The following is a 27,058-nucleotide window of genomic DNA, read 5'->3' as shown; positions in this document are numbered from 1 at the left end:
TTAATTGTGAATCAGCATAAAGTTGGACTTCAGGAGTCTTACATGCCCACTATTGAAGTTCTTTATTTATTTTTTCTTTTTTTTTTAATATTCATAAAGTGAGATGTTGTGGTGATGTTTTATTAGCTTTTTACCTTCTTTTTGTTTCTTATACCTCATTCTTTGTTCTGGGTTCAATTTCCTTTTTTCTGAAGTACTCCCTCAGGTAGTTCTTTCAGGAAGGGATCTGGATGGCTTGCTGTTCACAGAAGAGTTTTCACTATTCAGAAAACAACTACCTTGCTGCTTTGCTGAACTGGTTGGTGGAGTTTCCTAGTTGGTAATGATAGTTGCCACAGTCTGAGCATCTCTTTAAGGGCCTTGGCTTTATATGGAACCCTCAGTTCTAGCTCTCCTCCTCCTCCTTTTCTAAAGTGGCATTTGCTGCCTTGTGTGGTGGTGGATTCTAGGACCTGTTCTAGGTATGATAACATTTCCCCAAGCTGCTCCCGCTGCTCTGGCTTTGTGTCACTAATGTATTCCTGTCACCTGGGGGAACTCTCACTTTCTTTTAAGCTTGGCTGAGTGTTAGATTATCTTATTTTATTTTATTTTTTATTTGTCCCAATTAGTTATACATGACAATAGAAGCACTTTGATACATTATACATAGACGGAGTACAATTTCTCATTCTTCTGGTTGTACATGGTGTAGAATCACACCAATTGTATAGTTATATATGCACATAGGGTCCTAATGTCTGATTCATTCTACTACCTTTTCTACCCCAAACCCTCCCCTCCCCTCACTCCCCTTTACCTAATCTAAAATAACTCCATTCTTCCCTAGCCTCCAGCCTCCTTATTGTGAATTAGCATCTGCATATCAGAGAAAACATTCAGCCTTTGGTTTGGGGATTGGCTTCTCTCTCTCTCTCTCTCTCTTTCTCTCTCTCTCTCTCTCTGTAGGGGGTAGGGGATGGGTAATATTTTACCTACCAGTTACATATGTTTGGAGTAAGAAACACTTTTACATCTAGAGCATCATGTTTAGAATTGGAATTCGAAACTTCTTTTTGCAACACAGTTGTCTTTATTCTGAATATGACTTCCAGTTGCTCTCTTCCTTTGGCCATATTTAGAAGATTACATAGTTGGATATTATTATTTCGTAATTCTATTTTCTTTTTTTGGTATTGAGGATTGAACCCAGGGGTACTCAACCACTGAGCCACATCCCCATCCCTTTTATTTTATTTTAAAAAAATATTTATTTTTTAGTTGTAGTTGAACATAACATCTATTTTGTTTATTTATTTTTATGTGGTGCTGAGGATTGAACCCAGAGCCTCGCACTCTACTGCTGAGCCACAACCCCAGCCCCTCCCCACCCCTTTTTAATATTTTGTTTAGAGACAGGGTCTCACTGTATTGCTAAGTACCTCACTAAGTTTTTGCTGAGGCTGGCTTTGAACTCATGATCCTCATGCTTCAGCCTCCTGAGCCGCTGGGATTACAGGCGTGTGCAATAGCACCTGACTCATAATTCTATTTTCTCTATTTTGCAAGTGAAACACCTTTTGAATGTACAAGTATTGACCCAGTTTTGCTGATGGCCTAGAGTTCTCCTTCTCCCTATCTACCCCATGGGCTTACTGTCATACCTTCCCACTACCTTCCTATCACCTACCTTGTCTTCAGGTCCTTCTCCTCTTAACTGGCTAGTGATACAGTGAACATGAAATTTAATGGCTGAACATGGCCCCAAAAGTTCACCTCTTTAAACTGATTGTGTCTTGGTAGGGGATTGGGAGATACAAAGAACAAGTTGATCTGTGACATTACAGAAGGCCATTATGAAAGACATTTTGGAGACTGTATTAGCTTTCTGTTGTAATAACAAATACCTGATATAACAACTTATAAAGAGAAAAGGTTATTTTGGCTCACAGTTTTGGAGGTTTCAGTCCATAGTTTTGAGTCTGTGGCAGGGTGCATGGCAGGAGCTGTGGCAGAGCAAAACTGCTCCTCTCATGAGTCAGAGAGCAATGAAAGAATGAAGAAGAGGCCTTGGTCACACAAACCCTTCAAGGGCATGCCCCAGCGACCTAAGGATCTCACACTAGACCCCAAATCTTAAAGATTCTACCACTTCCCAGTAGAACCACTGTGGGGTCCAAATATCTAACAAATGGGTCTTTGGCGAACACTTAAGATCTGAATTATAGCAAGAGCCAATAGTCCACCCAGTATTCTCTTCTGGTGCCCTTAGATCACATTGTCTTAGAAATGCTGTCTTTGCTATTTCTATTTAAACGTATCTGCATCCTTCAAACAACTCAGTGTCAACTCTTAAGGAGTAAAAACTCAAAAGGGAAACAAAAGGGAAGTAATCATTTTCCTAAAATGAAAACTGTGCCCTAATCTTTTCATTCATTCTTTCTCAAACACACACACACACACACACACCATAAAACAAAACCCAACACACAAAACAATCCATCACCACAAAAATATCTTAACAAATAACTTCTGTCCTAGAATCACAATGTGGGGAAAATTATAGTTCAAATGTAGAATAATATCTAGACCACTTGCAGCAGAGCACTAGTAAGATGCAAAGAGAAGAAATAACAGAAACTGCATCTTAGTGTGTGAATGGCTAGGTGAAATAACGTGGGCTCTATTGAATCTGCACACCTAAGCCTAATGGGAAATTAATAACTCAAGCTGTGCACTGTCATCCCCAGGAGTTCATCATGTGAAGGAATGAAGATGTTCAACTGAAAACCTTCACACTCATGCCAGAATATGTTCCCAGCTGTATTAATGCTGGACTCAGCTACTAGTTCTTAGAAATTAGGTAGCTCATTGAAAATTCAGGCTCCAGCCAGATACTATATCCGGGCTCAGATGTTAAAACAGTCTATCCTGCTCATCAAGCTGTGGCACAGCTGGAGGAATAGTCCTGGCTTCTCACTTAATTCTCATTGAGACCTTCTTTTCCCACTGTTGTGCTGTGGCATTAAAAAATCTAACTCCTCCATACATCTTGTAAGACATTCCTTCATGGGGCAGACGAGAGTAAGAGATTACCTATTTTGGTCTGTAAAATTATATTTAGAGCATTAGATAATAAGTTTCCCAGTAAAGTCGGTAGAGGACAGTCAGATTATTTGGAATAATAATTGATAGGTAAGGAATGAGAGACAGATGGAACATGATATGAATTGCTGAACAGTTTTGGGAGAAAGAGTTTATTTTCAAATGCCTCCAATAATACTGTTAATGATAACATAACAGGAAGGAGTTGATATTTATAAATGGGCAAACATAATTTCAAATTGGCACATTTGTCATTTAGAAGCAATCTTTGTATTAAAATCCTCCAGTCTCAATCCCTAGAAGAAAATATTTTTAACAGTTCATTGTGTATCTTTTTGGGAGTTTGTAATGAACATATAAGCACATTTAAGCATATTTTATATGTTTTGCATAAAGAAGTAAGGCAAGTTATACCATGAAAATCTTTTCATATCAGCTCATATAGAACTTTTTTTTTCTTTTTAGCAGTTTCAGAATATTGTGGGAAGTACATGAATATACCCAATTAGTCTTCTAATGATGGATATTCAGGTTGTTTACAAAATCCTATCTTTAATCTTTTACAAAGCATTCTGAAAAAATAAACTACTGTTCTTGTGACATTTTGTACAAATGCAAGTAGACACGAAATTCCTAGAAAACAGAATTGCTGGATTAAAAGTTATGCACATTTTATATTGATAGATGTTGCCACATTTCCACCCAAATGATAAATTCCTTGGGTAGAACTGCTGGGTTGAGTGGTCTATGTATTTCATTCAGAAATGTTGTACCAATTTAAATTACTGCCAGAATGGCAAACTAGATAATCTGAAAGTCCTTCCCCAAAAGACACCTAAAATATTAAACAATATATAATGAATATTTCATATGTAGAATTAGGCTCACAAAAAAGTAAGGCAAATCCCTGGGATTAAAAAATGATGAAGCAGCTGAAAAGCAATCAGAGAAGCAGACATTAAAAACACCGGTGTCATGGGGGCATTTAGGGTTCCAGATATCAAGATGCTTGGTGTTTAATAACCATAGGAAGATAAGATGTTGGGTCCAGCACTGTGGAGTGTGGAACCAAGACCCTCACATGCAACAAGAATCTGCAGGGCACATACCTGTCATGAAAAGATGAGCTAGAAAAAGATAACCAGCAAAAGGAGACAATGAAGTGTGACCTTAGTGGTCTGGATTGGCCTAAGCATACAATATGAAAAAAGTATCTTCTGAGAACTTATAACTACAGACCCTTCCCTCAAGGGGCTAGTAATTCCAACATATACTGTCTTGGGGCATCTTGGGTGCTTAATAAAGATAAATGCAAATCTTTCCAGAGACTCATGTCTTCAATCCAACCTGTATAAGATTCCTCTGGGTATAGGTTTGATTGGACATAAACTTATAATTCAAAACTGTATATCATACAGAAACAAATTTGATGCATAAATGTAAGCAGAAAAAATAGCAGTATTAAACCTCCTGAATTTTCAGATAATCGAGTAATCAAATAAGGAAAATAAAGTGAATTTTACATTTTTAAAAAGGTTTAAGGAAATGTTATCATAAGATATAACTAGTAATACACATATAAATAAGACATGACAGAGTTTAAAAAACAAAGTAGGACTTCCACAAATAAAAAATATGATGATCAAATTTTAGAATGCACTAGAAGAGTTAAAAAAGCAGATTAGGCTCTGCTGTAAAAAAAGCAAACTGAGAAAAACTGAGGGAACCCAAATTACAACATTAAGGTACAAGGACAGAAAATATGAATGACATGGAATATGTGAGCATGGATGACATTCTAGGTGTAGAAAAGGTAATGGGAGGAAGTGGTAATATTTGAAGAGATAATTGGTAAGATTTTCCAGAATAGACAAAAGTTATGAATCTTTAACAAAATAAATCCCAAATTTCCTCATTGCATTTTAGCACACATAACATTTTAATGAAGTTTAACTATATTTTCCAAAACAAAAAAATTAGCAAAAAGAGTGACATTGTTTTATATTTTTGCAAATGTCCTTAATGTCTGACTTAACACAATACAGCTGGATTCTCATAGCTGCTTCTGCATTCAATCTGTTCCAATATTGCATGTCATGTAGCCTCTGGAAAAACTCCAACTTGCAAGAGAATGAGAATGAAAAAGACGAATTATGTCTCAGTATTGTTGTAAATATAGTTTTGACCTTGTGAGACTCCTGAAAAAGTCTCCCATTTCCTCAAGGGTCCGTAGACCACACTTTGAAAAATGCTGGTTAAGAGTAGATTTCCTATTATGGGTCATGGTTGGTAGAATGGGTGTTACAAACAAATATTCTACTTTCTCTTTCTCTGTATGTGTCTCCATGTATGTGTTATGCGAATCAGGATTTTTCAGGAAATCAGAATACAATAACATACCTTTGGATCTGAAACAAGATATGAGGGATTAATTTCAGCTCTCTTCCAGGATGCAGAGAGTTCTTCAGGGTCCTGCAATGTCATCTCGGTGAACATCAACTACATTTTGTTAGTATGTGCAGAAGTCTTGAGTCTTACTAGGTATTTTGTTCAATAAGAAGGTAGGTAACTACTTGTTATATTACTATGACAAAGAGGAATACGATTTCATAGTATGTAATCATAAAACTGCCCTAGAAGTGAAAGACAAAATCATCTACCAGGAGACTGACACATTGGGTTTTGTTTTCTAGTTTGCTTTTAGAACCCATACTTTTTAGAATCATAAGGAAATTGATGTTAACAATTGATCCAGTTTCTTCTTACTCAGTTTCTGACTGAAGAGAATCAGAGAATATTTTAATTGCTGGGGAAAAGTCTCATTTATATAGCTTGAGTTAAATTTTACCATTAAACTTCCTTTAATTAATCTGCAGCTGATGTTTCTCATTCCCACTTTTATATCATTAAAGAGATGGCTCCCGTCTGAGTCTGTTAAGGGTTTAGATTTCTTGTACTCGATTGATCTCACCCACATTGAGCAAATGTGACCCATATGTTTTTCCTATCTTATTTATCTCATTACATAAAAATCTCAGATGCAAGACATTATTTCAACTAGTGCCCAGAAGGACAGTTGTAACAACCCATTAGATCGCAGGCATCTCAATTTCTACAAAAAAAGATTAACATTCCATCTTAATAGTTATGGTGAATCCATAGGGCTTAATCTCAGTTCCATTCTGATGAAACACGGGTAATAGAAGATTAGCTGGCCAACATTCAACATGGGACACCCTGTGACATGCAAAATAGCATTGCAAAAAAGGATATGATTCAAAAGGATGTTCCAGGAGGATCACACTTGTTACACAAACATGTGCTGATTTCCTCCTGGGTCCTGGGTAGCAAAGACAGAGCAGAAAGAAAGCTTCCTCTCAGAGCCTGATAGAGGAAACAGATCTAGGATGAGACTTGTAATGAAGATATGTACAGGAATTTATGGCAAAGAGGAGTAAGGCATTTTGTATATGGAATCACAAAAGGCTTCCCTTTGAGCTGGTCTTGAGGAATAAGGGGAAATTTTCTAGGCAGTCAAGGAGGCTAAGGATGTTCTGGGCAGAAAAGAAACACATTTGTGAAGCCTTGGCATGTTCAGACTGGCAAGTAATTCAGCTGGGCAAATCTGGAGTGAGGGGTGAAGAGGGAGCGCAGTTGAAGATGGTGTTGCAGAAATCAGTTTACCAAGGGTCTGCAGCCCCTTTAGGAAACTCACACTTTAATTTATCACAAAGATCTCTGGTTTTTCAGTTATGCTCTAGAACACCAGAGAATTCACAGAGGTGCCATGTATTATGCTCAATACTTAAATCATAGCCCAGACAAAGCTTGTTTCTCAGAGCAGAAAATATTCCTTTTGAAGAAGTTAGAAATTCACAGCTACAGGTGATGAGGAACCATGGTAAGGTGGCAAACAGGAGAGCGATATGATCAGATTTGCTTCTGGTTGCAGTTTGGACGGCACTTAAGAGAACAGAGAAACTGGGTAGAAAACGAAAAGTACAAAATCAATAGGACTCGAGGTGCATTGAATGTGGAGGTGAAGACAAGTTGTCCTGGGGTAAATCCCAGGTTTCTGATTTAAATGAAGGTGTCTACCATGTAAGAGTTGGGGGATGGAAAACCTCTGGAGCTGTCAACATTTAGAAAAAGGAAGAGGCAGTGATGGAGGGCCTGGGGAGAGGGGAGGGGGAGAGAAAAAGAAAGCAGGCATGAGAGGGAAAGCCTTATACCCAAGTTCCAGGACGGCAGTCCTCAGTAGTGACCAGTGATTCAGGGAGACCATGTCAGCTAAACCAACAAGTCTTCACTTAATTTGGCAAAAGGAGAGGCTTGGGTGACTTCAGCAGGATCAGTTTCAGTGGAAGCCAGATTGCAGTGGGCAGAGAAGTGAGTAAGAGGCGAGGAACTGGAGACGGTGAGAATAGAGATGCCTTTAGGAGCATGGCTGGGAGGCAGAAGGAGAGAGCAAACGCCACCTGAGAAAACGCCTGAGTGGGAGGCATGAGCTTATCAATATGCATAGGAGAGGAATCCAGGAGGACAGAGAGTTGAAGATAATTGTGTGTGTGTGTGTGTGTGTGTGTGTGTGTGTGTGTGTGCGCGTGCTGAAGGAGGTCCCTGAAGAGGTGAGGCGGGGGGAGGGGGGGGAGCCAGGCTCCAGCACAAGTCTCTACCAAGAAACCCTAAATGCATGAGAATTTAATGGGAATGTATTTAGTACCATATGTGCACATGCCTCTCTGCATATGCAGCTATTCGGGATGTTTTGGAGGGACAAATTTATTGAGAAAAGTTTGAAATTTATTTTATCAGGATACTGGAGGATTTGGGATATCAAGAAACTGTGGACTCTAAATCTTGTCTTATTTATTCATTTTCTCTACTTAGGACATTTGAAATTTCTGAAAAACAAAGCTACCTTTTAATCTGACACCCTAATTATCTGTTCTGGAGTGCTCAATAATACATACTTATATTTGGAGCCATCTGAAGTGACTTCCCTTTCTCAAAGGTCTGGATGTAGTGATGTGTCCCTGTAATTTCAGTGACCAAACTTGGGATGCTGAGGCAGGAGGATCACAGGTCGGAGGCCAGCTGGGGCAGCTGAGCATGATGGTGTCTTGAAAGGAAAAATAAAAAGGGCTGGGGATATAGTTCAGTTGTAGAGTGGTAGAGCAGTAGAGTGCCCCTGAGTTCAATCCCCAGTACTGCCCAAACCAAACCAAAAAAAAAAAAAACAAAAAAAAAACAAAACAAAAAAACCAACCAAAGGAAAAAACTTCCCCCTTTAACCTTTTTTTTTTTTCTTTATCTTTTTTGGCTCTAAGTTTTCATGAGTTCCAAAGTTCTAAGTTTTCCATGGGTGTAAAAATGTACCTTACAGCATTCAACAGTGATTTTTTTTTAATTTGTCAACCAGGATTCAAGTTCTTAGATGAAACATGATTTTTCTGTTCCACAGCTGGATTTTATTAGAGATGCTAGTGACCCTCTGAGATGAACCAGATGTGTGGAGTTATTAGCCTTAGGAACAACTTTAAAAAAGAAATGGAATCATATTCTCAAAACATTTTTTTTTGTTCTAGTCTGCCTTGAGGGCTGGTATTGAGGGGTGGGAATGAGAATGTTTGACAAGTAACTGGAGATTGGAGGGTTTTAAAAGCAGGTATTTTATTCTAGCATTTGCAATACTTTCCAGTGTCCCACTACCCATTAGGTTCTCATTCTGTAGAAATAGAGTGATAACAGTATCCACAGGTGGTTCATAGGGGACATAGTACCTGTTAGCAATTAAGAAGAAGTTCAACTTAATGTCATAAAATGTTGCTGGCAGTTTGGCTTGTTAAAGTATGAAATGGTCCCTGGGGAGAGATTCACTTGGCACAAGCTCTCTGGCCACAGTATTTATTAGTGATTACGAGAGTCAGGCTAGGTCTTCCAGACAGGGACAATTGTGGTTCCTACAGCATTTTATAGGCTTTGACATTGATTTTGGGAAGGAGACATATAAATCTGACTCAATTTACCACAAGAAACATGTTTCTGGTTTATTCAATACTCCAACTGTCTCTCCATCCCTGGGAACTTCTCCTGAAATGTATCATTGAAATTTCTGGTCTGTACTCACTGATTTTTATGGTGCTAGTAATTGTTGATTTAACTTCTGCTATTCTACCTTTCTTGTTACCTGTTTTGATTTGTATCTTTCTCCAAACATATAGAATATCTTTTCTATAAACAGTATCCTACTGCTAGATTGTCAAAAAAAGTTGATAAGAGTAGGCTATGCTACATACTGTGAAAGGAGCTAATCAAAGCAGCTTTTTAATTGCTATAGTAATGATTTAGATGTGCAAAAAATACTCAAGTTAAATTTGCATGACTAATTAATTAAGCAAAGCTCACAATTGACAAACATAATTAGCACATCCAAAATTGAAACCACATCCTGGCCCTCTTAACTTGAAGCCAAAAAGACAATGTGAACTGCTCAAAACTCCTTTTTTTCCACTCTCTGTAGGTCTTGATGCCAATCCTTATATTTAAGTTTGTTATACATGCAACATAGTTAATTGCAAACATTCCTAAGTATCTTTTTTTATAACAGAGAATTCTCATGAATCTTGGCATATTTGTTCAGTCTTTTAGCAGCTAAATTTCATCTAATAGAGTAGAAATCTCAAACAGAGGAAAGGAAATCTCTTTCTTTCTGTCTCTGTCTCTGTCTCTTATATGTTATCCCCTATATATCTTTCATCTATTCATCTATGTTTCTATAAATTGTTGTAAGGTCAGTTTTTATGGTGCATAAATATTTTATGTGTAAAAGTGGTTTGATGTAGAGACATGCAAAGCCATATAATGGCAGATCAGGTAACCATGGAGCTCTACAAGTAGAAACACGTGCAACTTTCTATGGCAAATCATTTAAGATACTGAAGTAATTCAGAATCTCCTGGAGTCCTTGCTGATCCAAAGCCATTCTGGGACTGAGAAAGTAGGGAATATATCCTTCCTCCAACTCTCTTCTGCTCATCCAGCTTGTGACACACTTTGTCACTTGTCTATCAAAGTAGAATTGTATTCAGAGTCACAAGGGGGGAAAGTCGCTTCCCCTGTAGCCTAGTTATCCTTTCTCCTTTCAAAGGAGACTGGAACAAACCCCAGTGTCTAGATCAGGTACCTATTCTGCTCCCCATGGCAAGTTTTACTCCTTGAATGGACCTAAAACCAAGTCTTCCTTTGGAAGCAATCACAGCATGTGTGTGGCAAACCTCTCCAACATGCAAATTGACTCTTGATGCAAACTAAACTCTCAGGTTCCACCTACCAGTGCAACACAATTCATGCATTCATTGAATGAGTGCTTATCAAGCGCTTGACACCCACAGGCCTTTGACATGTCTGATAACCAGACCTCTGCCACTTACAGAGGTATGCACCTCTGTGTAGGTATACATATAGATCATTCATGTATAAAATTTCAGTTCCTTTAAGTTTCCTTTTAGGGGTAGGTATTCTGATTCTATATAAATAGTAAGAATTTTTCATCCATGACACACAGATAGCAAGCATTATATAGTTGCAATTATGAACACTTCAAATTACAGAACAGTGGTAGGGACAATGCTGTGTAATACCTTTGTGTATGACCATCAATCAGGATTTCCAAATGACTTTTGTTATATTTGCTCAGATATTTTACTACCAGAGAAGTAAGGATTTTCTGATAAATCTTTGATCTCTTCTTTTCTCATTTTTCATTTTCCTCTCTCTGTTACTTCCCATGATTCTGTGGTATAACTACCCACTATACCTTTTATATTTTTATTACATGTAAGATATGCATAAAATATATGTAGTATTGTTTAATTCTACATAAATGTTATTATGCTATACATACCATTCTATCACTGTTTTTGAATGTGATCAATTTTAGTGCAATATTCACTATTCATTTTAACTGCTGCTTATTATTTCCTTGTGTGAATATACTTAAATTTTTATTTCCATTTAGAATTTTTTACAACTTTTTTCCTATTACAAACTTAAGAGGATATCATTAAGAAATATGATACATACTTGGGAGAGAATTTTCCTAAAGCATATATCTAGAAGTAGAATTATTGGACTGAATACTATCCATGTTTTCATATTTATTAGATATTGTTCTTCAAATGGTAAACTGCTTCTACCAGCAATGTATAAGAGACTTCCATATCTTCACCAATACTTGACATTATCAGAATTCTAATTTTTTTATTGATTTTATTTTTTTAAATACACGACAGTGGAATGTATTACAATTCTTATTACATATATAGAGCACAGTTTTCATATCTTTGTATAAAGTATGTTCACACCAATTCATGTCTTTATATATGTACTTTTTTGCATTACAATTCTTATTACACAAATATAACACAAATTTTCATATCTCTGTTTGTATGTAAAGTAGGTTGATACCCAAGTCGTGTCTTCTTACATGTTCTTTTGGTAATGATGTCCATCACATTCCACCATGCTTGTTAATCCCCTGCCTCCTCCCTTTTCCTCCCTCCCCTCTTCCCATGTTCCCCCTCCCTATGTTTTGCCAACTTGAGCTGATTATAAGGGAGAGTCTGTTGAGTATCTGAAATGCAGCTAGTTTGAGTTGTGATGTAGGTATAACTTACACACCAGATTTAACATAAAAAAAAGAACATAAGATATTTCCTTAATAAATTTGGTTGGTTACACATTGAAATGATAATAAGTTGAATATACTAAGTTAAATAAAATGTGTTATTAAAGTAAACTGCTGTTTACTAGAAAAATTTCAAATGTAATTGTAGCTTTCGATACTTTTTTGTACCCAGGGGCACTTACCCACTGAGCCGCATCCCCAATCCTTTTATTTTTTATTTGAGACAGAGTCTCACTAAGTTGAATAAACTGCTGGCTGGCTTTGAACTTGAGATTCTCCTGCCTCAGCCTCCCAAGTTGTTGGGATTACAGGTGTGTGCCACCATACCTGGTTTCCAGTACATTTTTATGGGGCAGCATTGGGATAGAAACTACAGAATTACATTGAATAATCATGATGAAAGTGACTCATACAGTGATTAAATTAGGAAAAAGTAGAACAAGCCTCCTCCCACGTTGTCAAGGTAGGCAGAAAGGAAATTTTCCTGTCTTAGCCTTGGTTCCAAGTGAGTGGGTTGGGGGATAAACAGGGGAAGGTCCAGGGTTACTATCGCTACATCTTATAGATTTTTCTTTTATTAGTGCATTATAGTTATACATAATAGTTGGGCTCCTTGTGACAAAATCAGACATGCATGGAATTTGATTTGCTCCATTTAAGTTCCCAGTGCTCCCCCCTTTCCCTTGCCTCCTCCCTTCCCCTATTCTCCTTCCTCTACTGATCTTCCTTTCACTTATTTATTTATGTTTGATTGGTGCTTTATAGATATGCAAAAGGGTATATTCACTGTGGTATATTCATACATGCACATAGCATAATTTTGTCAGATTCATTCTGTTTTCTCCCCTTTTTCGTCCTTCCTCTTTCTCCCTCAGTCTCCATCTTCTGTTCCACTGATCTTCACTTTATCTTTATAATATCTGACCCTTCCTTTCCCCAACTTATTTTGTTCTAGCTACTGCATATGAGTCTAAATATGGCTTATTTTACTTAGTATAATGTTCTCTATTTCCATCCATTTACCAGCAAATGCCATAATTTCATTCTTCTTTATGGCTGAGTAAAACTCCATTGTGTATATATACCACATTTTAAAAATCTATTCATCCTGTGACAGGCATCTGGACTGGTTTCATAACTTGGATATTGTGATCATGCTGATATAAACATACATCCTATATGTTTTGAAAAAATATTTCCAGAAGTGAGTATTTCCCTTGTTATTCAGTTGTAAAATCTTTTATAATTTCCCTCTAAGACTCTTGGTTATGTAGAAGTACAATTTTCATTTCCAAACATAGGGATGTTTTTATTTTTTCTCTCTGTTCTTATTGATCCTAATTTAATTGTATCTTTATCAGAGTATGCAAATCATATGCAATTAGTTTTTAAAATTTTGTTGAAACTTCCTTTGTGACTTAACAATGAATTTTTGTAAATATACCACATGTACATGAGAAGTATATGTTCTCCATTTTGGGGGTGTATTGTTCTCAATGTATGCGTACAATAGATCATGTTTATTAATTGTATTATCTGATTCTTTGACTTATTTACAGATGTCTGAGAGAGTTGTATTAGATTCTCCCACTTATGAAAGTATATTTATCCAAGCTTCTTTGTGATTCCATCAGTTTTTCATTATGTGTGCTTCAATTTTATTATTGGATACATTCAATCATGGTTATATTTTCTTATAGAGTTTTGAAGAATCATTTTAGAGTGAAGCACTTTATCTCTGTTAATGCTCTTAGCCTTAAATTCCATTTTATCTGCTATTAGTATTGTTCATATATATATTAATGTTTGCCTGATCTATCTTTTTTTCATCTTTTTATTGTCAACCTTCTGTATTTCCTTTAAGTACATCTCTGGAAAGTAGTATATTGCTGATATTTGCTTCTTTATCCAGAGTTACAGTAATTTTTTTGATTAAGTTTAATCTGTTTCCATTTTATTATGTATGAACAATGACATGCTTGAACTTATTTCTATCATCTTTTGTTATTTTCTATTGACCACGATTTTTACCCCCTCCTTTTTACCCTTTCTTGCTTTTTTTAGAATTTGTAAATTTTTATTATTTTTTCACCTCCCTTCAAATAGTTTGAAAATTTTTAGATTCTATTTTTTTCACAATTTTTTTTACATCTTAATATATTTTTTTTCATTTCTCTATTCTCCTTCTGAATATGACAAAGAATTCCAAGAATCTCTTCTTTAATCTGGTTTTGCTGTTACATAGGATTTTAGTTCTACCTGTTCTGAAAGGTACAAAATCAATTGTTATTAATAGCAACTGATACTTAAAGAGATTTATCAACACTTTTTTTTTTTGTTGTTGATTTCTTTGCTAATTGTATTTTTTATACCCCACTCCTCCCTTCTGGATTCATTTTTCTTCTTGGTAAAAATATTTTTTTTTCATGACCTGCTGCAGCTGGAAAATCATTTGTTTTGCTTCTTATACAATTCTCATTGTTTTCTGGTATCACTGGAAGCTATTTCCCCACTGTTTATTGGTGTCTATTCACCCAAGAGAAGCCTGCTTTTACTCTAATGACTGCTTCTTTATAGGAAATCTGTCTTCTCTCCTGGTAGCATTTAGATTTTTACTTTATCCCTGCTGTTTTGAATTTTCACTATGGTATGCTTAAATGTAGATTTACTTTGTTTTTCTCTCTGAGCAATTGATGCACACATTCAGTCTGAGGGCTCATGTCTTTCTCCACTCCTCAGCCTGGAAAATGCTTAGCCCTTCTCAGCCATTATTTCTCGACATGGTGCTTCTCTCCTTCCTCTCTTCTCTGCTTATGGAATGACATGCAATAAATGTGGAAATTTCTCTCTTGCTTTCACATTTTCCAGCCTTTTATCTTTTAATGATATCTTTTCTATAATTACTATCTTTTTCTTTCATTATTACTTTTATCATTTATCATTAATAAAAATATAATACTCATTCATACTTTTTATCTTTTAATTTTGAAATGATCTCAAATTTATGTGTGCAAGTTAAAGTACAAGTGATTGTGTTTCTCAAATACCCTGAGATTAAATTTCTGAGCTGATGCCTTCTTGGCTCAAAATACTTTGGTGTGTATTTCCTGCACATAAGGGCATTCTCCTTCATAATTGTAATACAACTATCAAATAAGGAAATTAACATTAAAATATTACTATCTAATCCTCAGACCCCATCACACGTTCATGAATGTCCTTTATAGAGAATTGATCTAGTTCAGAAACATGTTGTGTTTAATTGTCAAGTCTCTTCAATCTCCTTCACCATGGAACAGTTCTTCAGTCTTTGCTTGACTTGAATGGTCTTGATGCTTCTAAAAATTTATAGACCAGTTATTTTCTAGAACATCCCTCAGTTCGGGTCTGTCTAGTGTTTTCTCATGATTGGTTTTAGGTTATGCATTTTGGCAGGAATATCAAAGAATTAATGGTGTGTCCATCATGCCAATGTGTCTCACTTGCGGCTGTGTTGACTTTGATCACAAAGCTAAGACAGTGTCTGCCAAGTTTCTCCACTTAAAAGTTATGATTTTTCCCTTTATAATTAATAAGTACCTTTGGGGGAGATACTTTGAAACCGTGCAAATCTACTGTCTTTCATCATATTTTGCCCAATAATTTTAACATCCATCAATAGCTCTTGCTAGGGCAATTAGTGCTCCAGTGTTTGCCTACTGTTGATTTTTGTACTTTCCTGTATCTACTCTGTACATGTTAGAATTTTGCTTTAAGGAAGAGCTAGTTCTTTTCCTCTGTTTATTATTTATTGTTTTTAAAAATACTTCTTCTGGTTATTAGTGTCACCATTTTGGATATCTTAATTGTTAATTCTATTTCTTAGTCCTCCAAGTTCCCATGGATCATTTACATTTCTGTATTAATACCATATAATTTTCTTCCCCCTTGCTCTTCATGTTAGACTGTAAAAACACCACCTGGAAACGATCTTGTTAATGAGACCCCTGGCCTGAGTTGGGGAATCCTGGGCAGGAGCTGTGGTCGTCCTGGCAGGGACCGGATAGGGTTAAGGTGGTGTAAGGTGGAAGCCTGCTCAGTGACCCAGGGGAATGAGGACTTGCTAAAAACCCAGGCAGGCATTCTTCATAGACTGGCTCAGGACAAAACCCAACTGTTGACTGCCCGAGATATAAGAAAACTGGAGGAAATGATAAATAAGAAAAACCCTGGGGTCAGAGCGGGGAAATAATGGAGTTACATGAGCATGGACTCTGAAATCTGAGAGCTTGTGTTTGAATTTCCTGGAAAGTTGATCCACAGTTTAGATATTATAGTACCTATCTCAGGGTTGCTGTGTTGTTTACAGATGATGCACACAAAATACTTCATGTCTGTTAGAGATAGATATAGAGAGATGTGATACAATTGGCCCTACATCAACAGATTCAATCAACTGTAGATCAGAAATACTTGGGAAAAAAATTACATCTGTACTGAATATGTCTAGCCTTTTAGTCTTACAATTTTTCCTTAACTAATATAGTATAACAACTATTTGTACAAAACATTTACATTATATTAGGTATTATAAGTATTCTAGAGATAAATCAAAAGTATATAGGCAGATGAGTGTAAATTATATGTAAGTACTATGCCATTTTATATAATATAGTTAGCATTTGTAGATTTTGGTATCTGACAGGGTTCCTGAATCCATCTCCTGTGGATTCTGAGAACAATTTGGTGTGTGTGTGCATGTGTGTGAGTGTGTGTGAATCAGAACAGAAAGCACCACATCACATAGACCAGATAAGAAAAGACTATGATATAATAGAATATAATCCCAAGACCTATAATTGTAATTCCTCTCCTTCCCTTTATCCTGGCAATGATGGTACACCTTAGGCTGTGGTTGAGTGAGAGGGGCAGCACTGTCATTTCCCTTCAGGTTTGGGGTTACATTTGGGAGCCTGTGGTTTCTAAAGTTGAACAGAAAATTACAGGTTTACCAGGGGTTTTGTGCAAACCCCATGGAGTTAATGGAAGATGAACAGTATGAATTTTGGGGATCCTATCCATAGGCATATTCTCCTCTTGGGATCTTTCTTCCCTGTGGTTTGCGATTTTGATTAAATCCTTGATATTTTCAACTGCAGGACACTTGTGGCTTTAGCTGGTGAACAACCAACCAATGGAGGGGGAAAGCTTGACTGAAAACAGTAATGCTTTGATTTATTTTGTCACATACAGAGGAACATGGTGGGAGTGGGGTTAACAGAGAGCTGCTCAGCTGGATAGTAGAGAAAGTGATAAGATTTCAGACAAGGGGTTACGACTGCGGTCCAAGAGGGGTGGTCCAGGGATGTACCCCATCCTCTGATAGAAGCCTTTAGAAGAAGGAGTCTAGTTTAACAAAACTAGTAGAGTTAGACATGTGATAGGAAAGACCTGGAAATCCCAAGGATTCCCTTTCCAAGGCAGAAATAAAAGGATCATATTTTAGTGAATAAATTTAACTCCTGCTGACAGCAAGAAAGGAAAGGGAGAAGGAAGGACAAAGGAACAAAGAACTGGGGATGAAATTAATCAATAAAGTGAGACAATAGGAAGGTCAAATAGAGAAGAAGGGAGGGAGGGAGGGAGAGAGAGAGAAACTATGAATAAATTGAACACATAGAGAACTTCAGTTACATGTTTAACTATTCACTGCATTTGCCTTCTCTAACCCTAGTTTTCAGTAGATCAGGTGGGAAGTTGAACTTTGCTGATTTGAGTTTCATCTTCTCTTCTTTCTTTTGTCCTGTGTGTGGAGAGGCCAGTGAACCTTAAAATAACCAAATGGCAGAAAACCAAGGGAACAGGGACAGGCTTAAGTGCCTGGCCTAGATAATTAGTCTCTGAATAATCAAGGATGGGGTACATTATACCTCTCACATGGGCACAGTAATTAGACTTAGAAGCTTTGAACTATGATGTTATAATATGTGTGTGTAGGTGTGAGGTTGGATAGTTTGGGGACCGTTTGGTTTTTAATTGAGCAGCAGAAGAATTGATCCTGCCTTCTCTAGGGTTGTTAACATTTTGGTCCCTCTTTCTGGTATCTCTGAAAGGATGACATACAAGCTTGGGAACACTAATAAAGTGTCCACAGTTGCTGTACTGCTGGACTCAAGTCCTTCCCCAACATCATTTTGAATGTATGTAGTGTGTGTCCCCAGAGCAGTCTTCAGACTCACTGTTTTGAGACACTGCTGACTCCCAATTATAAAACTAAAAGTAATTATCTGCATTCTCACCATGCATTTAAGATTATAGTTTTATGTTTATTTATAAAAAAATCACACAAACCAGGCAAATGACTTACTTAAAATGCAGTATACGCTCTAACTAATTTAAAGCCATAACAACAGGCACATCCCTTGCGGTTTTCCAAAACATTCCCTTTCTTTCTCTTAAAGTGAATCAACATGTTCAGCTTTGACTCTGATGTTTTTTTCTAAGTGTTGCACTAGAGATAGAGAGAACTAAGAACCCCAAGTTATAATACGCAAATATAAGAGTTAATTTGAGGGGCTTGGGTTGTGGCTCATTGGCAGAGCGCTTGCCTTGCACATGTGAGGCACTGGGTTTGATCCTCAGCACCACATTAAAAAAATAAGTAAACAAAATAAAGATATTTTAAAAAAAGAGTTAATTTGGGGCTGAAGTTATGGCTATGTGGTAGAGTGCTTGCCTAGAATGCATGAGACCCTGGGTTTGATCCCTCATACTGTAATTTTAAAAATATGGTTAACAAGATTTCTGTTTTGTTGAAATTATAAGTTCAACTGTTAATTAAAACACCCACATAATAGAACCTTGACTTATCCTAAAACAACATCCTTTTCCATTTATAAAGTGCGGAATGTGTGTGTGATTTTTCTAGCTCCTACTGTTGAGTCTACAAAATCCAGAGATGTAATGAAAGAAACCAGATGAAACAGGATTGGGACAATAAAAGTATTCTTTTTGGGTTGGGGTTATGGCTCAGTGGTAGAGCGCTCGCCTAGCACGTGCAAGGCCCTGCGTTCGATCCTCAGCACCACATAAAAATAATAAAATAAAGGTATTGTGTCCAACTACAATTAAAAATTAAAAAAAATATTCTTTAACTTCTTGAAATCCTCTTTAGAAATAATCATCTTTGATGCTTGACTAGGGGAGAATATTTACAACCTATGCTATATTTAGAATAAAGCAAAAATTAAAAATACCCAAAACAGCACAAAATGGAAACTCTTCCCACCAGTGCCCTTGACTTTACTCCGACTCACAAAGGGATTCTAGTGGAAAGGTAGAAGTTTCTAAAACCTCAGTGATCTTCCAATAAATCCAAAATCTTCTGAAATAAAATCTAACATTTTCATGCATTTTTTTTATCCCTTTAACTCCCTGGACTTGGTAGATACATCTTGTCACTGTTCTAATCTTTAATTCTTATATTTAATGTGTATATATTTTAAAATATATCTTTCCAACTAGATTATACACTTCTTGAAAATAGTCTCTGTAGTTTCAGCTTCTTTTAAGAATCTTACATAGAACCCAGCAACGTACCTAGGTATGTGAGAAACCCAACATGTAGACATTTCTTCATTGATTTCACTATTAATATTTTAAATGTCATATACTTGAAATTCTTCATTTTCTTTACATACATGATCTTAAGAAGTTTGCTTCATTCTGAAATGTGGATTCATAACATTTAGGGTCTAGGTTCCTAGGTGATTGCCTTCTGTTAATGGAGAGACACCTGCATTGATATATGCCTCACACATAGAGGCAGCAAAAGTAAATATAATGGCAGAATGGTGGAGAATGGGGCAAGTGTATCTCTTATTTGTATTAATTAATTGATTGGTTGTATTTCACAAAGAGGTGGCCATCAGTACTTGCAAACTTGTTTCCCATATCAGAAAATACATAGAGAGGAGTGAGAGGGCTTTGTATTTTAAGTAGCAAAATTGAAACTCCTTTTTAAAGCTTGGTTTCCTGGCATATCTTGCTTAGAGAGATGGTTTCAAACTCCCATACACATTTATCTCTGAGGCCATCCTACAGTAATACTTAGCTCCCCTTGAACTCTGATTGTGAGGGTTGAGGAAAGCTGGCATTTCTGCAAGAAGAATGAGTCTACTAAAAAATCCATTGTTAGTTTTTGAAGTGCGTCAGGGAAGGGGAGGACAGTGTTGACCTCTATGCTGACTTGGGAGGAAACAGGATATCATCCTGAGAATAAATCTGATTTTTTTTTTATTCTCCTCCTTTAAAGAGTATTTTAGGGCATGGATCTTACACCTTGCAACAGTTGTAGAATAAACCAAGTGCCCTATAGGCAAAGGCCACAGAAATGTTGGCAGATCTCACTCATAAGCTGAATGAACCCTACTTCCTACTCTCCTCCACCAGAAAAAAAAGTCTATCATCTTAACATCCCAGAGTTGATATCAGTGCCGAAGAGTTTATCCCTATTCAGAAACTTCCCATCTTTCTATTGCCTCTATGACCTGCTGATCAATATCAGCGGCCAGCTCTGAGCTTTAATGGAATTATCAATTAGTAAAATCACAATGCTCATTTTTGTGTAGGTTACACCTTAAAATGAATGAAATTAATAAAAATAGATCTTATATATATGATTTACTGACAGAATAATACCCATTAAATTATGCATAGGATGGTATTATAACAGTTCATTTTCTTCTGTATTGTGCTTCTTATTACTTTGTGCTCTGTGCTCTAGATAATGTCTATTACTTGGGACATCTACCGGACAGTAGACCTCTCAAGGTCAGTGTATCTCTTGATATTCCCAGTCATTAGGATGATGTCTTACATGTAGCTGATTTGCAATAAACATTAAATGCACGAAAAAACTACCTGTTACTGATAGTTGAGTCCATTGATATGTGCAAAATAGTATAGTGAGTCTAGTAGACACACAGGAGATGTGTGAAAATGTCAGTAGGTTCTTTATGCCCAGCCATAAAGCCATAGGCCACGTTAGGACCAGACCTACTTCCATCCTGGCTGAGAGGACTGAAGAAGGGCAGAGGTGCCCTTTGTAATGATTTGCCAACTTTTCTGGCTTCAACAGCCTAGCAAGGACCATACCATGATTCAAGGCATCATTTTTGGGTTCTAAATGGTAGTTTATCTTTTCACAAGAAAGATTTTGATTGTTCTCTTTCAAACACTCTTACCTCCGCTGTTCTCCTGCCCACTCTGGCTATGAATGGCTCATGCTGCCTTGGCTTTGAGCTTCCAGGAGCACTTAGTGGTTGTCTCAATGAGACATTCATCACTTACCTTTTTCCCAGGTTATTTCTAAGTGTTGAATCATGTTGGTGCTTGCATTCATCCATTATAGACTTCACTGTAATGCTTATGCATCCCAAGAAGACTTGTTTGCTCTCATTAAAGTTCCCTTAGAGGTTAGGTTCAAAAAGGGGAAGGTAGAGGAGAAATGTGGATGTTGTACCCATATTGCACAAAGCTCTGTTGCTATGGTTTATGCTTGCTTTTCCCCTGCTAGGAAAAAAGAGATTTGTGTTCTATCAAAAAATCCAGGAAGAGCAGGGCTAGTTGACTGGGATTTTCTGTAATCTAATAGAGCAAGTTTAATGGCTCAGGAGAGGCCTGTTGTATATTGCAGTTCATGGCTCATGAAAAGATATACTATGTTAATTTTCTGAACTGGTCTCTCAGGCTGAATTACATTATTTTGGTAATGCCTCTCCTGAATGAACTGCTGTTATCTGCGCGTCTAGCATCTCTAACTCACCAAGGGGAGGGAATCCTCGGATATTAGTGAATTGTTGAATCCTAATAGAACTTCTCCTCCATAGGAGAAACTGGCTAGAGGATGCAGAGTCTTAATGCTTTGGGGTAAAATAAATATGTTTTATGTGGCTTCCTCCCTACTTGCAGATGGGGATATGAAACCTCAGGGACTTGTCCTTCTGGAAGACTCCAGTGCTCCTTGTTTTGTCCAGGATGAACTCAGAACCTCTTCACACAGTGCAGAGGTCCTTTTGCTTCTGGTGCCTGGTTCCACCCCAGCCTCTTCTCACTTCCTCCTTTCATGCTTCTCTCCAGCTGGTCTGGACAACTTTCAGGACACCAAATAGCCCCTCTGGTCCTGATTATGCACAGGCTTTCTGCCTGGAATATTCACTGTCTTCTCCCCATGTGTGCTTCACTGTTAATCATGACAGTAGCAGGAGTTAGGCTCTGTTCAAGGTAGGGTTTGCATGGAGTCTTTCAATTTTTGCAAGACATGAGTGGTAGAATTATTCCTATCTCGCAGATTAAAAAAAAAAAAAACAAAACAAAAACCAAGGCTGAATGAGCTTAAGAGTCCTACCCAGGTTCACGCAGGTAGCACTGGGAGTGGAAGCTTAGTCGTCAAAATTCCACAACCTGCTCTAGGCTACACTCCCTGCAGTAGGGGAGCTGCCGTGGTTATGTGTCTAATTCCTACTCATAATTTAGATATCACATGCTCCAGAAAGCTCTTCTAGTGGGTCGTGTGCCCCTCTTGTGCTTGTTCATCTTGCAACCCCATTTCTCCACATATACATCACCCCCTTGTAATTGCTTGTTTATTTGTCTGTATTGCCCATTAGCTTCTGAGGCCCATAAGACAGGATCTTCTTCCTCTTGCCCATTGGTCCCCAACTGCTACTGAAAGCTTGGCATTCAGCAGGAGCTCAGGAAACATTTATAGAATGAGTAAACTTAACTCTTTACCTCTCTCGTCTGAACTTAGCCCCATGAAAAACCCTGTACAATTCTTGTGGCAGGAAAAGGTTAATCCAGGCCTTCATGATTTCTGACTTTAAAGTAGGAAATAGCCAGCAACTTCTCCATTGGGGGCCCCTCAGAATTATGTGACTCCGCCGAGGCTTTCTTGGGGCCTACAGGGCCCAGTCGGTGGGTGAAGGCAATCACTCAGTCATGCTCTTGTCAACTCAGCTCCTCCTCTTGCCCCATAAAATCCTCATTTGTAGAAGAGGAAAACTAGGAAGTGGCTTGTTGCTTTACAGAAAGTTTCATCAAAGGATTCATTCTCTTTTCTCATTTGGCCTGTTCTTAATATCATGTAGTAGCGAAGCCAGAAGAAATGCTAGACTCTTTTTTTTTTTTTTTTTTGTGGTGCTGGGGATTGAACCCAGGGCCTTGTACATGCAAGACAAGCACTCTACCAACTGAGCTATAGCCCCAGCCCCACCTGACTCTTTCAATTGAAGGAAAACTGAGGACTATAGAGATTTAAACTCATCCACTTCTATTGGCCAAGCTAGAACTTTAATCCATATATTTTATTTAAATAACAAACTTATCTGATGCACTTAAAACATTACTTTACAAAATGTTTTTTAACCTTCACATTTATAAAAATAAATGTGTTGTCTCTACTGCAATGCATAACTATTTGTATGATTCATTTGAGATCAGCAGTGCAGATACAAGGGAAGATTTTTAAAAAAATTTTTGTTGAAGGCTAACATACATTTGGAAAATTGTGTAGCATCCATTGAATTTTCATAAAATGAATACATCTGTGTAACTAACACCCAAATGAAAAAATAGGATATTGATCATGGAAGTCTTTAGTATAAATAATATATTTTTTAATAATATATCATCATTAGGTATGTTCTATAAAACATAGTCCAAGCCTAGATTAATAGAAGTCCTTATGCAGGATGGGTGGAGAGGGGAGGTGTCTTAATGTGTTTGGCGTTGCTGTAACAGAATACCACAGATTGGGTAATTTATAATAAAAAGAAATTTATTTTTCTTAGTTCTGGAGACTAGGAAGTCCAATACCAAGGTGCAGGAATCTGGCAAGAATCTTGCTGTGTCATCCTATAGCAGAAGGCCAAAGGACAGGAGGGTAGGTGCACGTGAAAGAAGTTCTTTTGTTTATTTATTTTATCTTTAAGTGATTTAAATTATCACATAATAATTGTACATATTTATGTGTGATGTTTCAATACACCCATGCACATGTATACAGTGTACGTTCACTACAGTGATCAAGTCAGTGTCATTAATGTTTCTATCAAGGCGTCTCTTTTATAACAAATCCACTTCTGGGTTAACTAACCCACTGCTGTGATAAAGCATTAACCCAGGCACCCTCACCACCTAATTGCCTTTTGTCAGGCCCCATCTTCCAGTTACTGTTGAGTGCATATTAACTTTCCAAAATTAACTTTTGGGGACATATTCAGACCATATCAGGAAGGACCTTTTGAAATAATTTTATTTTCATGTGCAACTCTCACAAACCTTTAATACAGTATTTAAAGCACTTCTTCCTTTGTTTTTGTGTAAAAAGATGTAGCTTACTTATTATTTAAAAAATTTAACATGTCTTCAGGTTGATACTGTAAGTCATAAAAAGCAATACTTGTGTGACTCTACCTCACATTCTACAGTCCTCAAATATCTCCTCAGAGCATTTGTTGATGATTTGTCCTATGGGATTGGTAAGTGCAGGTGTGCATGTCATTCTTTTTGAAGGAAGGTGGAATCTTCAATCTATTATCAGCTGTGTATATACCCTAAGCCATGCTGGGCATGTGTGTAGCTCATTGTGTATTTGTGCTTACTCTTTTTGGCAAACTTGGATATATATCTGAATGTACTGAGTGGCAGTAGGAGCCTGACTATGGAGCTGTCCTGACTATGCTTAGCCAGTTACCCCATGTACTAGACCCAGCTCCCTAGCACTAGGCTTTAAACATTCAAATCAACATTACTTGCTTGGGTGTGGTGGTGCACGCCTGTAATCCCAGCAGCTTGGGAGGCTGAGACAGGAGGATCATGAGTTTAAAGCCAGCCTCAGCAAAAGCGAGGCACTCAGTGAGACCCTGTCTTTAAAGAATATACAAAATAGGGCTGGGGATGTGGCTCAGTGGTTGAGTGCCCCTGAGTTCAATCCCTACTACCAAAAAAAAATCAACATTACTCGACAATAATCTCTATTCCTAATGCTCTATTCCCAATGTTGATATTACTAGAACTTTGGAGAAATTATTTTAACAGCAATATTTTCTTCATTCTATCACATAGTAATAATAAACACTTGAGGGAATCAAATTGTTGAAAATTGTATGTCACACAAATGTGACACTTATTTGAAAGGCACATTTTTATTATATAGCTCAATTAATACAAGGGCAGCTAGGCAATTTCATGAAAAGTTCTCATGATCTAAGATTTTCTTAGCCCAACAGACTTTTTTGGGGGGAAAGGGGTGCTGAGAATAGAACCCAGAGCCTTGTGCATGCTAAGCTACCATTGAACTACACCCCCAGTCCAGTCCAACAGATTTTTAGTAGCATCAAATGTCCTAAGAAGCTTCCCCCCCCCACCTTATTCCTTATCTCCAATTATGGATAACATTCATCTAACTGTTCAGAGCAATGGCTCAACGAACCTCAGTTCAGAGAAAAAAAAAAGTTCTTACCTGTTTAAACTTTGTTCCTGCTGTCTAGAATAGCCCCTTTAGCCAGCAACATATTAATCTCCTTAATTAAAATGTAGTGTGCCTTCCTCAATGCCAAGCAGCGTCCAATTATGGGATATAGCTAATTTTACCTTTTTCCTCTTTGTACCTCATTCTGCTTCCCCCTTAGCCTTATCTGCTTTCAACAAAATTTCAATAGGAGCCTAGCAATAGCATGATCAAATTAAATAGAAGGCCACAGAAAGGACAGGGCCTCAAATGAAAGATGCCTCTTAACTTCAGTAGGGAGGCAGAATTACATGGCTTCTGCCCTTGGCTTGGAGAAGTTTGTGTGGCAAGTACCTGAGGCTTATTCTATTTATTTCCTCTTTCTGAACACCATTTTTCTTCATTCAAGAGCCATACCTAAGTGGGGTGAGCACAGTAAAGCAAAGACTTACAGCTTGTTGATGCTACCAAAGCCTGTTTGGGTCTATAGATTTTGTTGTTCAGTTAGGCATGCATGGTTGCCACAGCAACTATAAGCTCAGCGTTCCTTCAAGCCCTCTGTGTTCAAGCCCTCTGTGCAGCGAGCATCTGCCAAGAGTCCTATGATGGTGTCATAGTGTCTCAGATCCAACCCCTCACCTTCTCTCCTTATGAGCTACATAGATATTAAGAATCCCCAGAGAAAGACTTGCTGGAGCCAAAGGAGAAAGCTAGGTGAAAAAGAAAGTTTGTGTTTTCCAGGGGCTGCTGTAGGGGACCTCAGAATGGGGGGTTTGGAAGTTAGATGATTGTTAAAAATCTTGGTCAGCTGAAATAAGTCCTTGGCAAAGTTCAAAGCCAATCTTTTATGCAGGGTGGCCAGGACACTCAGTGTCCTGATTAAAGCCAAAATTGTAAATTCTAGCCCAAACTTCCAGTGGTATGCAGTCATAGGGTACAGTCTCTTGCCAAGTATTTCTCCTGACCCAAGACCTTCTCCTTAAGACATATATAGGTGTCAGAAACTATGCCTCTTAAAGGGACACACTCCTCTTACTTACTCTGTTTTCCTCACGTAACCATGAGCTGATAGGGAAAGTTTACATGTTTTTGAAAACTTTTGTTGGTACTGATAGATAATAATCTTTGAAGACATTACTCAGTTTGAGTCCTTGTCTTAGATCTTGTCCTAATTTATTTCATCTGCAATTTATACAATTGGAACTGGAGGACGGTTTGAATTGATACATACGTGACATGCTAACCAAGTCAAGGAGCTGAGACTGGGCAGGCTGTCTTTTACAGCTGTTGAGAGGAGCCATTACAGGTCTTTGCAGAATCCTTAGTTGAAACTTCCATGTAAATGTTAGGGCACATGACTGAGTAAGTTTATCAAAACATCATTACAGTTTCCTCCTCCTTCTGTCATTGCTCTGATCAGGATGATCAAGAGCAGATTTCTGTTTTCATTTCTGCAGAGAAGCTTACTCATGCCTCTTCAAAATTCTCTTAGTTAATGATACCTATTGTTCAATCATAAGTAATATTTAACAGTAAAATCTTTTACTTGGAGTAAGTTATCTTTGAGAAGGATTCAATTGGGATTTCCTGTTGTTCAAGTAATTGTCATTTCTCCTCAGTTTGGAGAAGAAACTTCTAGGCTAAATTCTTAGGCAAGATGGTTGACTCTCTGTTACTTGGGCTTCCACAAGACAATGGGTACGTCCTTCCTGCAAATCTTTGTGTGGATTCCTGGGACCCCTTTCTGTAGGACTCTCCTATTGCAACCACTCTCTCTAGTTTTTTTTTTCCAC

Source organism: Urocitellus parryii, chromosome 15 (genome assembly GCF_045843805.1).
Source record: "Urocitellus parryii isolate mUroPar1 chromosome 15, mUroPar1.hap1, whole genome shotgun sequence".
NCBI lineage: Eukaryota > Metazoa > Chordata > Mammalia > Rodentia > Sciuridae > Urocitellus > Urocitellus parryii.
Note: the sequence above shows the minus strand (reverse complement) of the source record.